This window comes from Mirounga angustirostris, unplaced genomic scaffold (genome assembly GCF_029215605.1).
Source record: "Mirounga angustirostris isolate CCGP_5_RB_7025 unplaced genomic scaffold, mMirAng1.0.hap1 SCAF_2, whole genome shotgun sequence".
NCBI classification, from domain to species: Eukaryota; Metazoa; Chordata; class Mammalia; order Carnivora; family Phocidae; genus Mirounga; species Mirounga angustirostris.
This window is the reverse complement of record NW_026991710.1, coordinates 185,261,080-185,275,253: the sequence shown is the minus strand read 5'-3', so window position 1 is coordinate 185,275,253 and position 14,174 is coordinate 185,261,080. Positions and strand designations below refer to the sequence as shown.

The 14,174-nt window shown below is 46.9% G+C and overlaps 1 protein-coding gene across 5 annotated transcripts in view; it reads right to left on the bottom strand.

The window, feature by feature from the left end:
• The window catches only part of FAT1 (FAT atypical cadherin 1), a 129,913-nt gene extending 115,996 nt beyond the window's left edge, over positions 1-13,917 (bottom strand). For 4 of the 5 annotated variants that reach the window (XR_010409723.1, XM_064585662.1, XM_064585664.1 and 1 more), the window contains exon 1: positions 13,538-13,917. The gene's annotated coding sequence lies outside the window, so the exon portion shown is untranslated. Of the gene's footprint in view, positions 1-10,788; positions 10,978-13,537 lie in introns of those variants that run through there. The other variant, XM_064585663.1, reaches the window with a different exon arrangement.
• Between the last annotated feature and the right edge of the window lie 257 nt (positions 13,918-14,174).

Below are 14,174 nucleotides of genomic sequence, written 5' to 3'. Positions count from 1 at the left end.
TGGAGAGGGCCCATCAATGCAGCAAGATGGCGGGCGCTGTGGGAAGGTTGGAGGGTGAGAGAGAAGGCAAGGGGGCATTTGAGACAGGGTTGCCTTTCACGTGGGAAGAAAGGCAGGCCACTGGGCTGGCCTACCAGGTGAGCAGGACGATTTCTTCAGACCAACTGTTCCTCTCCATGCCAACAAATTCACCCTGCAAGTCAACGGAGCCTCACAAAACATCCCAGTACTCAGTAGAGGACAGCACCGCACCTTGGCAAAGTAACTCTCAGATGAAGATTCACGGGATGGGAGTCCCACCCAAAGGTGAAAGCGGCAGGAGACTGGAGGGTTGGTTTAAAGGTCAGCTGAAATTAGCACCGCGGCATTAATTTACAGTATCCTAACTGCATCACTGCCAACACTGGCCCAGTAGTCATTTCATGAGGGGAAAAAGGAGAGAAGCACTGCTATGCGCAAAGCAGTAAGAAGCCTGACCGACACTGAATTACGCAGCAGTTGCGCACCCTACCTGATTCTTTGGCCATCATGCCATATCCTCAGCGGATAAAGTCAGGAGATTTACACAGATTTTTGGCTTCCAGGAGAACAAACATCATTTAAATAAAATAAGAAAATGGTTTTCTCCCCAATCTCTTCATTTGGTCCACAGTTCTAATATTCAGGGAAGTTTTAATTATGTAATGACCCAATAATTTTATCAAAACAAGGGAAAACTTCAACCTACAGGTATTGAGAATCTGCTACCATGTAAGATACATGGAACTAAAGACTATTTCCTGATCCTGAGGCATTTACAAACTAGGAATAATACGTATGTGTATATATATGTATGTGTGTGTGTATATACACAAACATAGAGAAAATACTTTTAAAAACACTTAAAAAGCTGTTAAACAAGCACGGTCTATTGTTTTACAGGATTTATTACTGCTATCTACTTTACAACAAAGTATTATCCCCGGATTCTACTGCAACCAATTAAAACTATTTTTGCTTAATTCTACATATAAAATATTATGTAGCCATTAAAAAGAATAAGACAGCACTCTACATGTTGCTATGTGAAGATCGTCCAGATAGGTTACCTGGCAAAACGAAACTGATCCCATTTATGTTTGTAAAAAGGGACGGGAGATGAATTATGTGCACAGGACACGAATGTGCTGAGAAATGAACAGAAAAATTCTGGATGGATAAAAAAATAAACTGTCAACAGTGATAACTTCTGGAGAACAGGCAGCTGGGGGAATGTTCACGCTTCATTTTCACTTTCCTATCTGAATTTTTTAGCATAGGTGCACGGTATCTGTATCAATCATTCACTGCCCTCGCCCAATTATTTGATTCATTCAATGAGTATTTAATGAACCCCTGCTATGTGCTAGGAATAGTTGTAGATGCTGGAGATACAAAAGTGAGCCAAACTAGCAACAAATCCTCATGGAAGACATGTTTCCTGGTGAGAAACGAAGAAAGAGTGTATCACACGCTGATGATGAGGCAGTAAGGAGAAAAATAAAGAAGGGCTAGGGACTATGGTCAGGAATCTGAAGGGAAAGAGAAAACCCTAAATTCAAAAGGCCTAGGATGCATTTTAGGATGTTCAGTATTATCCTGGTCTCTACCCAACTAAAAGCCTGTTGCATCTCCTCTATCTCACTCCACACTCCCCCCACCCAAAAGAAGTTTCCAGATATTGCCAATGTTCCCTGGGGCTCAAAATCACCTCCAGTAGAGAAGCAGCAGGAGTTAGAGAAACAGCAGAGACCACTGTGGCTAGGGCATCGGGGGGGGGGGGGGGGGGTAGCAGTAAGGGAGATTTCTTTTCTATAAAGTTTTAATTTTAGAAGCATTTTAGATTTACAGAAGAGTTATGAAGATAGTTTCCCCTGCTGCTAACATCTCACATTATTATGGCACACTCGTCACAGCTAGTGAACTAGTACTCACACACTGTTACTAACCAGTTAGAAGGCTATTGCACTAATAGAGGTGACAGGCCTTGGTGGCTTAGCCCTGAAATGCTAGTGCTGGAGGTGGGGAGCGGCAGTCAAATTCTGGATAAATTGGAGGGGCAGCGAGGGGAGGGGAAGGAGCAAGAGGAGAGAGAGAGAGGGGAGAAAGGAGACAGGTATCAAGATTCCAAGGACTGGGTGCTGAGCATGGAGAAAGGAGCTGCCAGGCACTCCGAGAGGAACAGAATCTAGAGATTAGGATCAGGAGATCAGTTCGGGAAAGCTGAGGTGGAAATGCCCACTGTTACCCAAGTAATGATTTCAAGTGGGCAGGGAGATGGGTGGGAGAGGTCCAGCGTGGAGACACAAATTTGAGAGTTGCCCGAAAATACAGAAGATGCTATTTAAAGCCACAAAACTGAATCAGAAGACCCAGGGAGCGAGCACAAAGAGGGAAGAGAAGAAAACCAAGCCCTGATGCTCCCCAAGATTTGGAGGACAGAGGAGGAGAAGAACCAGCACCAGAGACAGGACACGGTCACTGATGTAGAAGCAGAAAATGGTGGCATGGTAAAGGCAGGATAGGTCCAACAATCTTTGAGTCGCCGAAGCCTAACGTGGAACGTGGAAATGACCCATAAATACTGGCTGGTCCTGGATGCCCTCTCAGCCGGTGAACCCCGCCCAAGGGGAGACCCAACACATCCCCCCTTATTGCATCTGTTCTCTCCCCACCACAGCTCGGCCACTCGGCAGGACCACGGGCTCCGCCCACGCCACTCCTCTCTCACAGCCCCGTTCCCACGCCTGGACCACCCTCCTCAACCCACCCGCCAGTTCTTCTCAGGGACGCCTCAAAGCTGGAGGACACCTGCTGGACCACACTCATCACAGAAACCTTTCCGACCCCGGAACGGACTCTTGACAACCCGGCTGACAGAATGCCGCTGTGACAGAATCAATGTTAAAGGCAATCCTTTTGATCAGCGGGGGAAAAAAATCCACTTTTAAGCAGGAGATATTGTTAACCTTTAGTAACACGCCCCAGAACTGTGAACTCAGGTTCTGCTATAAAATGCCACGATCCAAGAAACGGTGGTTGTTCCTCTATGCTAAATAAACCGTAAGGTTGAAGGGGGAAGGAAAAACCCCAAAAAGATACTAACACCATTTCATCTGAAAAGTACATTACCTAGACTTCAGGCTTATGAAAATTAAAATGATTTTAGCTGAAGGCTACACTTTGATATTCAGAAGGTGATCATACTCCTTGAACTCACAGTAAGTTAGGATTTCTTCTATGCATTTTCCAAAGTGAAAACCAGGAGTGTTTCCTTAGTTCAGCCCTCACAGAAAAGGGCCTCAAGTCCAAAGCTGAAATATCTTTAGCATAGATTTCTGAAAATCCATAAATAAGAGAGAAAAATGACTTTTCTAGTAGTAATCAGGTATTAAGATGCTCATATTTCTTCATTAGGGAGACCTTCATGTCAAGTATTCCAAGTCAATGACCGTGACCGCACATTCTTCACAAAACAGAACACAGCCCCAGCCCCGGCACTGAGAACATAACTGCATCAATTCAAATACTTAGATCTAAAGCTGAAGATTCAGAAACGTTTCAACTGCTCCCGAAACAGGATTAGGTGGGGTGCAGCATTACACAAGCATAAATTCTATTAAATATTGTACATTTTTTAGAGGTCCCAATTCTTAACAGCCCGTGAGTCCTCCACGGCATAGGGAAACAGTATCAATTCCGCGCGTGATGACAAAAATACACAAAAATATTCACACGAAGAACCGTGTTCTCCCTCAGCGTGCTCTCCCACATACTCCCATTTTGTATCAGTAGCAGTAAGAGCATCACTGAGTTGAACTATTACCGAAATTCAGAGCTTGATGTTCAGTTTGACTAGTGTCAGATTTTTAAAGTATTTTTGAAGAGGTCTAAACTGCATGGAAGATACCCACATTTTCAAAGAAAAATGTCCCAAAGTTGTTAAAGAAAACAACACGAAATGTACCTGACTCTTGTTTATTAAAAATATAGTACATTAAATAAATATTTAATGGCCTCTAAAATCATTTAATAAGAGTCAGAAAAAAAGATTGTGTCCTAACTAAGGAAGTCTGTTATTCAGCTATGACCAATTCGCAGCTTCATAACATTGACAAGAGGAAAAAAAAAAAAAAAATCACTTTCCTAATAAATTATAATAGCCAAGCACAGGACTTTTAAAAGTTTTCATTGTGGGGCGCCTGGGTGGCTCAGTCGTTAAGCGTCTGCCTTCGGCTCAGATCACGATTCCAGGGTCCTGGGATCGAGCCCCGCATCGGGCTCCCTGCTCTGCGGGAAGCCTGCTTCTCCCCTCTCCCACTCCCCCTGCTTGTGTTCCCTCTCTCGCTGTGTCTCTCTCTGTCAAATAAATAAAATCTTTAAAAAATAAATAAATAAAAGTTTTCATTGTTACACTGAAAAATTAATGGGTGGGTCTTTATTTTCTGGGTGCATACCAGATCTTTTTTAAAGCCATGTTAAGACGTCTGTCAGTAAAAATAGGGGTGGAGGGCCCAGCTTTGAATCCAGAATGGAAAAGCAGCCTTATCAGGCTTGGTATATATATCACTTAGCTGCTTCTGGTAATTCTGCATGTTGTTAGTTCTGATTGCAGCTGCAGTACGTCTGATTACTCTAGCAATGACTTGATTTAAATATTGCCTTCAAATGATCAACAACCGATTCCAATCTAACTCCGAGTGGTCTCCAAACAACTAATACTGACAAGTGAGAACTCCACGTCTCTCCCCTCAGCACCTGAGAACTCTTTTCCAGTACTTAAAACCTTAAGCTAAGGAGACCTTTTAATTTTTAAGTAGCCTCCATATAAAATCTGCTATGTAATTCGCCTTCTGTACGAATCTATAAAACATGTCTGTGGGTCTCCTAAGAGGATGATCTCTGGCTGTTCTGAGCTACTGTGACATAAAAGACAAGCCAGGAGAACACCTGCGGCATATACATTTCCGGATGGGCTAGGGATGCCTCGCTATTCACTTCTCTCTCCTCTTTTTCCAGACATGACCACTACCCGTTACTCACCCTCCAACCACTTTCTCCCCACCCACGCTCCAGGGCAAACGGTGCTCACCGAGAAGCTCCAAAAACACAGTTCACCCCGTGATTTAAGATCATCTCACCTAATGTATTTTTCTCTGCAAACAGAAATCACTTAAATGTCACCTTGGCAGGGTAGCCAGTAATTAATACTGGCCACTTCCTCCACTCCCAAATTAGTAAAGTTTTACTCCTGGCCAAATTAGGATTATAATTATTTTCAAGTGAACGTACAGGTATTTCACTAAATAATGGATCAGGAATGTGAACGGTTCCCTATACAGTAAGAAAATGCAAAGTCACCAGGGAGACATTCCCTCCTCTTCCTCTCCTTAAAATGCTCTCTTCCCGGGGCGCCTGGGTGGCTCAGTCGTTAAGCGTCTGCCTTCGGCTCAGATCATGATCCCAGGGTTCTGGGATCGAGCCCCGCATCGGGCTCCCTGCTCCGCGGGAAGCCCGCTTCTCCCTCTCCCATTCCCCCTGCTTGTGTTCCTTTTCTGTGTCTCTCTCTCTGCCAAATAAAGAAATAAAATCTTTAAAAAAAATTTTTTTTAAATGCTCTCTTCCCCTATTCTCCCTTCTTCCCACCTCTCAGAAGAGATGGGACCCACCCTAGCTACAAATAAAGACACCCTGTGAGGCCATAAAATTCTGCCTCTTCTGATGCTCTTCCCTAAATTATCACTCCCTCTCAAGCATCACTCAAATGACCCCTTCTCAACAAGCCCCTTTCACAGAGTCCACACACACACACACACACACACACACACACACACACACACACACAGTTTGTCCCTATTTGAAAATAAACTTCATTCAAACCTTCACTTCCTTCAAACTCACATCTTAGGTTTCTCTTTCTTGTTCAGGCAAAGTTTTTAAAAACGTACCTGCTCAGGGCTACCTTGACTTCTGCCTCCTGTCAAGAGGCCATTTCTCCCCTCAAGGGCTCTCCAGGGCTTCACAAACAGCTTCTCCCGGTGTCACAAGCCAAAGCCAATGTCAAATCAGATGCCCTTTTCTCAGCACTCCGACTCAATGTCACACTACCCACACCCTCCCCAATACCACTGTGTCCTTTACGTGTCACAAACTGCCTAAAACATGGCAATCCACGACACGTCAAACGATGAATGACACTAAGTTTTCCTCATTCTCTTCAACACTCTTTCGCCTTCAAGTTTGTCATTACAGACTTCTGTCTTCCGACTCTTTTTACACATGCACAAGGTATCATCCTTAAAGACCTCACCCACTACACCCTGGCTGTAAAGGATCACTTTGGAATCCCACATTCCAGCCTTAACCTCCCTCAAGAGCAGGAACACCCCTCCTGAGATTACCATCAGATCTCTGGGACCCAGCCTTTCACCCACTCCCAATTGCAAAATGCCAGCCATTCCACTCTATTATTCCATTGCACATTTCTAGGCCAGTGAAGTTTCACCACTGCCCAAGTCACAAATCACTCAGGCTTGCGACCTAAGAAATCAAATAAGAAAAAAGGGCCTGGCAGACATAAAAACTGTGATCTCGCCCAGGCTTTGAGCCCTAACCAACTGTGTGGATTCAAGGAAGTTACCTAATCCTTGGATTCCATTTCTTTATTTGGAAAGCTGGAGACTGTACTAAAATCTTTACAGCTTCCTCCCTCCAGGGAGACACTTCTCTCCTCCCTACGCTGCCCCCACCACTTCCCTCTCTCACACACAAGCTGATCTTTTATTTCTAACTACCAAACCTCCATACCTAAAGTTATCGAGACTGGACATTTGTTTCCGCTCAATTTCTCAAAATTGTTCCCTTTCCGTTTCAGCTGCTGCCACCTAGTTCTTATTTGTATTTGCTCAGGCACAGCATATCCTAGCTTTCCAGTATTCCCGCTTTCTGGCCCCCTTACTAACCTAGCCTGTCAACGCTGGGCAATCACATTAATCTCACAAAAACTTCTTTGCGACATTAGTTCCTGGTTTGCAAATATTCAGTATTTCCCCCTAGCCTGCTTATTAAATACATTCTTCTTAGCCCTGTATCAAAGACCTCTGATAATTTTACCTCTACCTACTTTACTAACTGAATCTCTAATTAATTTACTTTCTATTTCAAACGAAAAAGGCATACTTCCACAGGCTGGAACAACCAAGCTGTCCGGAGCAGATGACACCACCTAGTGGTGAGGGTTCTAAACCTGCAAGATCTCCATCGCCTGCCTTCTTATAAAAGATAAACTAAACATTGTTTTTTCTGCCCTTCACTCCTCACATTTAGTTATTGTCACCTCTGTCTTCTACATTTCTTTCTTTCCTTCCCTCCTTAACACCTGCCCCCCCAAAACTACCCTCCCTCTCTATAAACCAATGTAAGCCCAGGTCACGGATTTTCTATGTTCTACTTGCACCAAAAAAAAAAAAAAAAAAAAAAAAAAATTCTTAAGTCATGTAAAAACGGGATCGAAGAGGCATTTATAATCAACCAACCAACCCTTTTCCTAACGATAACATGGTATGCTTCAGCATGCCACAAATCATGTCACAACTAAGGTTTCTACAATTTGTTTTACACACGTCATTTCCTGTCCTTGAATTATTCCCTTCTGATTCACTCTTCCCTCAGAGCTCAGCCTAATATCCACCTCCCCGCCCCTACCCAGCTCACCAAGGTGCTAGGATGAACTACTCTGCTCTTATCATGCTGGATATAACCGACTGCTTATTTGTCCTTCTCCCCCACTGGACTGTAAGCTCCATGAGGGCAGGAAATGTGAGCTCTTCACCCTGTATCCTGTGTCTGGCCCAATATTCGACACAGAGGAGATCCATAGTTGCTGAGTTCATGAATGCATGAAGAATGGGAGGCAGGACTCCAGGAGGGGAGGGAAGGGAAGGAGGGATAACATGGGAAAATATATATCCATCCTTCTGAAATTAACAGAAAACCCAGGTGCAACCACCAGGCCAGTTACAACAGTGCAGATGGCTACCCTAGAGATAGCTCTGATTTCTAGCAGCTGAGAAAGAGGTCACCACCCACCTCAAAATGCTTCCAAACTGGCTACAGGAGATGCCAGATCAGTTTCTGCGATGCAGAGCTTATGGAAGCTCTCTGTTCGAATAGTCTATGAAGGATAACGATTAAATATTGCCTGATTTTCCTAAATACCTTGTAAAAGAGACAATTATAAATATATATCCACACATATAATAAGCCTTTGGGATTAAGCAAGAATTTTGGCAATATATTTAAATCTGGGGCTTAAAGAAAGGTTACGTTTTTTAAAAAGTTTAAAATGTGAAATACACAGATTCTTCATCTGATGGACTACATTTTGAAATCAGAAGACAAAATGGCAACGTATGTATCTTAAATGAATGACCTAGATCACTCATTTCAAAAACTCCTTTCCAGTGCCTAAGGATAACCTAACACTTGCAAATTGACCAATTAAGTGAGACCAAAAAAAAAAAAAATAGTTTGGCTTCATCATCTATATAATTTGGTCAAAAGAAAGCTTACCTACTGCAATTTCCCACTCATAAAGATTAAACAGACACCTTGCCTTATGGCTTCCTGCTATTAAGTCAGGTCCTTTAGGCCACAAATTAGGCCACTGAGACAACATTTAATGCAACAATGCACTAATTTGTTTCAGTTTACTGAGTCTATGTAAAATCAGCCAAACTTGGGTGGAAAACAGGTGGTGGCCAACTTGATAGGGAGGTTAAAATAACCGGTAAGATCCCTTTCACCTCTAACATTCAAAGAAATAACTGCTTCAGAGGTGGCTCAAGAGCTAAGTCTACAGACATACACACTAGAGAGGCAGGGGAGCTAGGGACCGAAAACAGTTGACGCGTAATTTTCAGATTCCCCTTCTGGCACTTGTCCACACATGGACTAAATGATCTATTAACGTGATGATAACCCACTGCAGGGACTTTAGTAACTAATTAAAAGATACAAGGAATATACAGGTGGCCTGAATGCTTTTATTAAGTCCTCTAACAATCTTGCTTCCTTTCAGAGTTACAAAAGAATCTGGCTCATTTAAGATATTCCTTTTTCAAGAAATGGGTACACAAATGCACACTTTATTGAAATCCAACCTTATGCTGAGCTTATTAAATGCCATGTTTGGTTTAACTTAGAGTTATATCAATTGTTTTTTTAAAAAAATTATGTAATGCTTCAAGTATTTTTAAATCCATCTTGAAGTTTAATACTACAATAAGGAGGAATAGTAATTCTAATTGTGGAACCAGAGCTCTTCTTTTAAAACTCAAAGCCAAATATCATATATTTTATATATACTAACCTATACAACTGCAGAAACACATTTTCATGAATAACTAACAACTGGACATGTTGGGTAACAACCACAACTCTAAGAATATGAAAAAACACTACCATAGCCTACTTTTAACACGTGCAGATACCTCCAACTATTGAAACCCGAGTCCGAACATACAAAGCCTTAAGAAGCTGCCTTTATTTAAAAAAAAAAAAAAAAAAAAAAAAACTGCCTTTATTAAAGATAAAAAATGAAGATCATATGCCTTTTAATTTTTTTTCCGATTTTAATACTCACTATACATATCCGGTAAAAAATGAAAATAAAATCTACCAAGCATCAGAGCTGTTTAACAAAAGACACTTAATGAAACCGTAGTTAAAACACATGCAAAAAAAAAACTTAAGTGCATAAAAAATAGAGTTTACTTTCCTAATGCATACAATTGCGTCCTTGTTTTCAATGTTCTGCAATTCACATCAGTGGGAACAAAACTCACGGAGACAACAAAAAGTTAGCTTCCTGGAAGAAAGCACTGTAAGAAAAAGCAGTGAAGAATGAAATTCCCTTTCTTTAAAAAAAAAAAAAAAAGACCTTACAAGTTTCTCTTCTAGAAAAAAAAAAAACTAATAAAAGTTCAGCCCCGCAATTTATCAATCGCACCTATTCTATCTACATTCAACCAGTTCGTACTTAACCCTCAGAGCGGCGCTCCCTCGGGGCACAAAACATCGGAGAGGACGCTGGGACTCCATTTCCAAGATCCCATCTCTTTGGCTACTGGCCTCTTTCATCTCACCTACGCTGGGACGCTCTCATAAATTGGAAGAATTAACCTAGGGGCGAGGTCAGTTAAGTCCTTAGCAGGCACGAGAGTGACCGGGGACGGCGAGCGGGGCGCGGCGGCCAAGTTTCCAAGCTCCCGGGCGCAGCGGGAGTCCTCGCCCTCCGGCCGCCCCGCAGCCCCGCGCCACGGCCGCCGCTGTGGTTTCCAGCAATGGCTCCGGGACCGGACCCCTGCAGCCCGGGCCGCCGCCGCAGCCTGCACCCGGCTCGAAAATTACCATTCGGTTCACGCTGCAAATTACCCCCCCCCACGCCTCCGCCCCCGCGTCCTCCCCGAGCCGTCCGAACCCCGAGCCCGCCCCGAACTCTCCAGCGGGCAGGCGCCGCCGCGCTGTACCACCTTCCAGCGGAGCTTGGCTGCATCCCCTTCCCAGAGCCCCCGCGGGAGCGCGGTCCTGGGCTGGACAGCGAGGGAAACGCACCAGTGCAGCCCAAAGTCCGCCACCCCGAAACAGCGAACCGCATGCCTCCCGGGCATAGACGGCCCCGGCCCCGGCCGCGCACTGGCGGCCCCGGCGCCTCGCTGCGCCCCTCGTTCACCCGCCCTCCGGCCCCAACTTCGTTTCTAGCGAACTTACAGCAAAGTTGGCCCCAAGCGGCCGCGGCGCTCTCGAGGACGCGCGCCTCGTCGCCTCAGCGCGCCCCCGAGTGGGGGCCGGGTCCTCAGGGGGCCTCACTGGGCCGGCGGGTCCGCATGGTGTCTGCGGCCCTCCCTCGCTCCCCGCGCGCCCCGCTCCGAGGCCGCTGCTCGCCGCCCGCGCGCCCCGCTGCTCGCCGCCCGGCTCGGGAGCGGCGCCTCACGCGCCCGGCGCGGAATATATCCCTCCGCCCGCAGCCACGCCCGCGAGCGCCGGCGCTCGTTTCTGCCGCGCGGAAACTCGATCTGACTTTCCCTGGCGGCCAGACTCTGAGCTCGCGGGCCCGGGGCAACGGCTCCCCGCCACGGGTCAGTGATCCCCTGCCGCTACAGCGCCAACTCCTCCCGAGGAGAAAAGCGAGTGTCCAGGGTGATCTTGCGACACTCCGAGGAACAGTGTGGGGCTTGCTCTAGTGCGGCTGTTAGTTACGGCTAGTACACAGATTTGGGCAGGGAATTAGTATGGAGTGTTTCCTGCTAGGAAAGGGGAAACAGTTTAGCTTTAAAAAAGAAAAAAAAAAGAAAAAAAGCCAGCTAAGGCTACTAAAGCTTCCCCCGGCTCCCTTTAGATTCTCTAGCACCTTCAAGGAATTCCTAAATCTGCATTTGAAAGCCTCTGTTCTGGGTCTGCAATTGCTCCGTGGAAAAAAAATCTTCCAAAAGGTCTCAAAAAAGGAACGCGGTTAGATCGAATCTACTTCCTTCTTCAGTCTACATGAAGATCCAGGGAAAATGAAAGCGCTTCCTCCGCCTCTTCATTGTGCAGAGGTAGTTAAACCCCATAACCTCCCCGACCCTGGTTACGAACCCCAATGCCGGCCTCTTCCGGCGGCCACCCCAGACTCCCACGTCTGCGGGACAATAGGCTGCTGTGCCGCCTCGTGCGCTTTGCCAGCCGGCAAGTCCACCCCACAAACTGTGAACCGAGTCTAACGTGAAACTACAAGTTCCCTAGGGAGAAGGGGAAGCCCCGGGCGTCTGGACGCCCCACTCCGGGAAGGCCCCCACGCCCGAGCGCGCAGTCCCGGGTCGCGGGGCTCTGAGCCCATCCTCAGCGCCCGCAAATCTCCAGACGCGGGCTCCGCACAGCTGAGCCTCGGCCTAAGCCCGGAGTGCTCCTGGGCATTGGAAAACAACCCAGACAAGAGGGCGGACATGACCTCGGAAAGTTTTTGGGACTCGAACATTTAACACTGTGAGGACAAAGAGATCTGATTTCCCCGGAACCGGTGGAGGGGGCTGCAGGGGGAACTGCGAGGCAGATGCGGGCGAGGGAGTCTAGGGTTAAAGAGAGAAATTCCTTGGTTCAAAGTTAATGCAGTGTCTTCTTAAACCATCCTAAAGAAGGTGTTCGAAAAAATAAAGGTGTCTAGCAGGTTATGGCTGCGAAGGAAAAATAATGCCTGCAGAATGAATGTGCTGATTCGCAGCACCAAGAGTATGTGAGTATGTGGTGTATTCCCTGCACATGATTTGGAATACAGATAAATTCACACACCCAGCAAACACCATCATCCAAACACTTGGCCATGGCCATAAATGCGCAAAGTGCTCCTGGAGGTACAGGTCAATTTTATACTTGGAACACCTCGAAAATAGGTGACCTGATCTCCAAGCTCTACCGGTTTGCGCCCCTTGCCGAATTCTAACTCAACAAATCGCAGACGCCAACAGTTTGCTGGGGGAGGGAGGGAGAGTTGGAGGGGAAAGAAGAACAGTAAAAAGTAAAAAGACATCATCCCGTAACATAAAATCACAAGATGTCTTAAGTGGCACACACACAAAAAAATTCCTGAAGAAAATTACCATTCATTAATAAATAAAAACCCTCACTCGAACTAAAACGTGTTTGGGAATCCCGATTTTCCAGGCTCACTGCGAAACCTAATTGCCTGGAAGAAGTTGCACTTTTTCGCCACAGGAACAGCCGAGAGCCAGAGATGGAGATTTCAGACTCTGGCGCTGCTACGTTTTTCTACTCCTTTAGCCCTAACGAAACGAAATACCGATGCCTCTTTGCTACCATCGAATTACCTTCACAAGAGAAATGTAGTTCAAGCGCCACGTTTGTCCTTTCGATTGTTGGCCCTCCCTAACCCTGTCCCCAAAGGCTTTTGGAAATTAGGGGAATAGGGGACGGTTCCTGAAAACAAAAACGCTTTCCTCCAGCACCGCCTCTCCAACCAGTCCACCCAAGCTAGTATTTGAAAATTAGATAGCGAATGGGCCGGAGTGGGTGGTAAGTGAAGGCTGCGAGCTCACGCCCACGTCCCAGGAGCGCCCGGGAGGTCCAAGTTCTCTGTCCGCGCGCGGAACCCGGCAGGGATCGCGCGCCTTGCCGGGTGTCCGGACTAGAGGGCGCTGCGCCACTGCAGATCGCGCGGCCCCGAGTTGCGCCCTCCCTGGGCACCATTTCTATAATAAGTTACATTCAAACTAACGCACAAACAGCATAGCTTTTCAAGTTCTTTTGAACAGTGCTATGTATGTATTTTATGAATTCCAGAACCTGTGCAGACTGATCTTTCCATTCCCGAGCCATGTACAACCAGAGGGGTGTGCGGCTCGCCAGGCAGAGAGCCTGTAGGATGCACACGCTTCCCCGCACTAGCTCAGGGTCAAACACCCCATGTAATTTCATTTACGTTTAAACTTAAATACAAAAGGCTTACACTAAACAAAGAACTCACCAGTCCAGCCACTCGAGTCCTTGGGTGCCGGCTTTAAAGTCCTCGGCAGCTCCGTAATCCCCAAGCAATTTGGATATTTGTTAAAAGCCGTCTCTGAAGTACCAACTTTGCCTCCCTCCGATCTTCAGCATGTCCCCAACGAGAGTGCGATCCGCCCGCGCTGCCCGGACCCAGGTGGCCACATCTCCGGAGGCTCCCGTCCTGGGTGGAAAGTTGAGCACTAAGAGGAGGCGAAACGAGAGTGCGCGAGGGCGACGGAATAGGGCCGAGGAGAAGCCAAGTTTGTCAGGACATGTCCAGGCAGCAAGCCCCTGAGTTCTGGAGTTGCGACCGGGAACTGCGGCGGATCACTGCCTCTTTCCCCACTCCCTCCCTCTTGGTGAAGGTGGGGGAGGGGAGGTGACGTCAGCGCCCCGCCTCGCCCCCCGCCCCGCGGCGCGGACGGGATTCTCCTGCGGGGTCCGCCTCCCCGACAGTAGCAGCGAGCGAGCTCGGGGCTGGGGCGGCCTCCAGTGTCGCAGCGCCGTCTACCCGGAGGCGTGTATCCCTCTCCGCCGTGCGGCGTCTCCCCGGCTCCGCCGAGCGCTGCCGTTCCTCGCCCTCGGCACCGGAGCTGCCCCGGAGCGCCGCGGCGCGC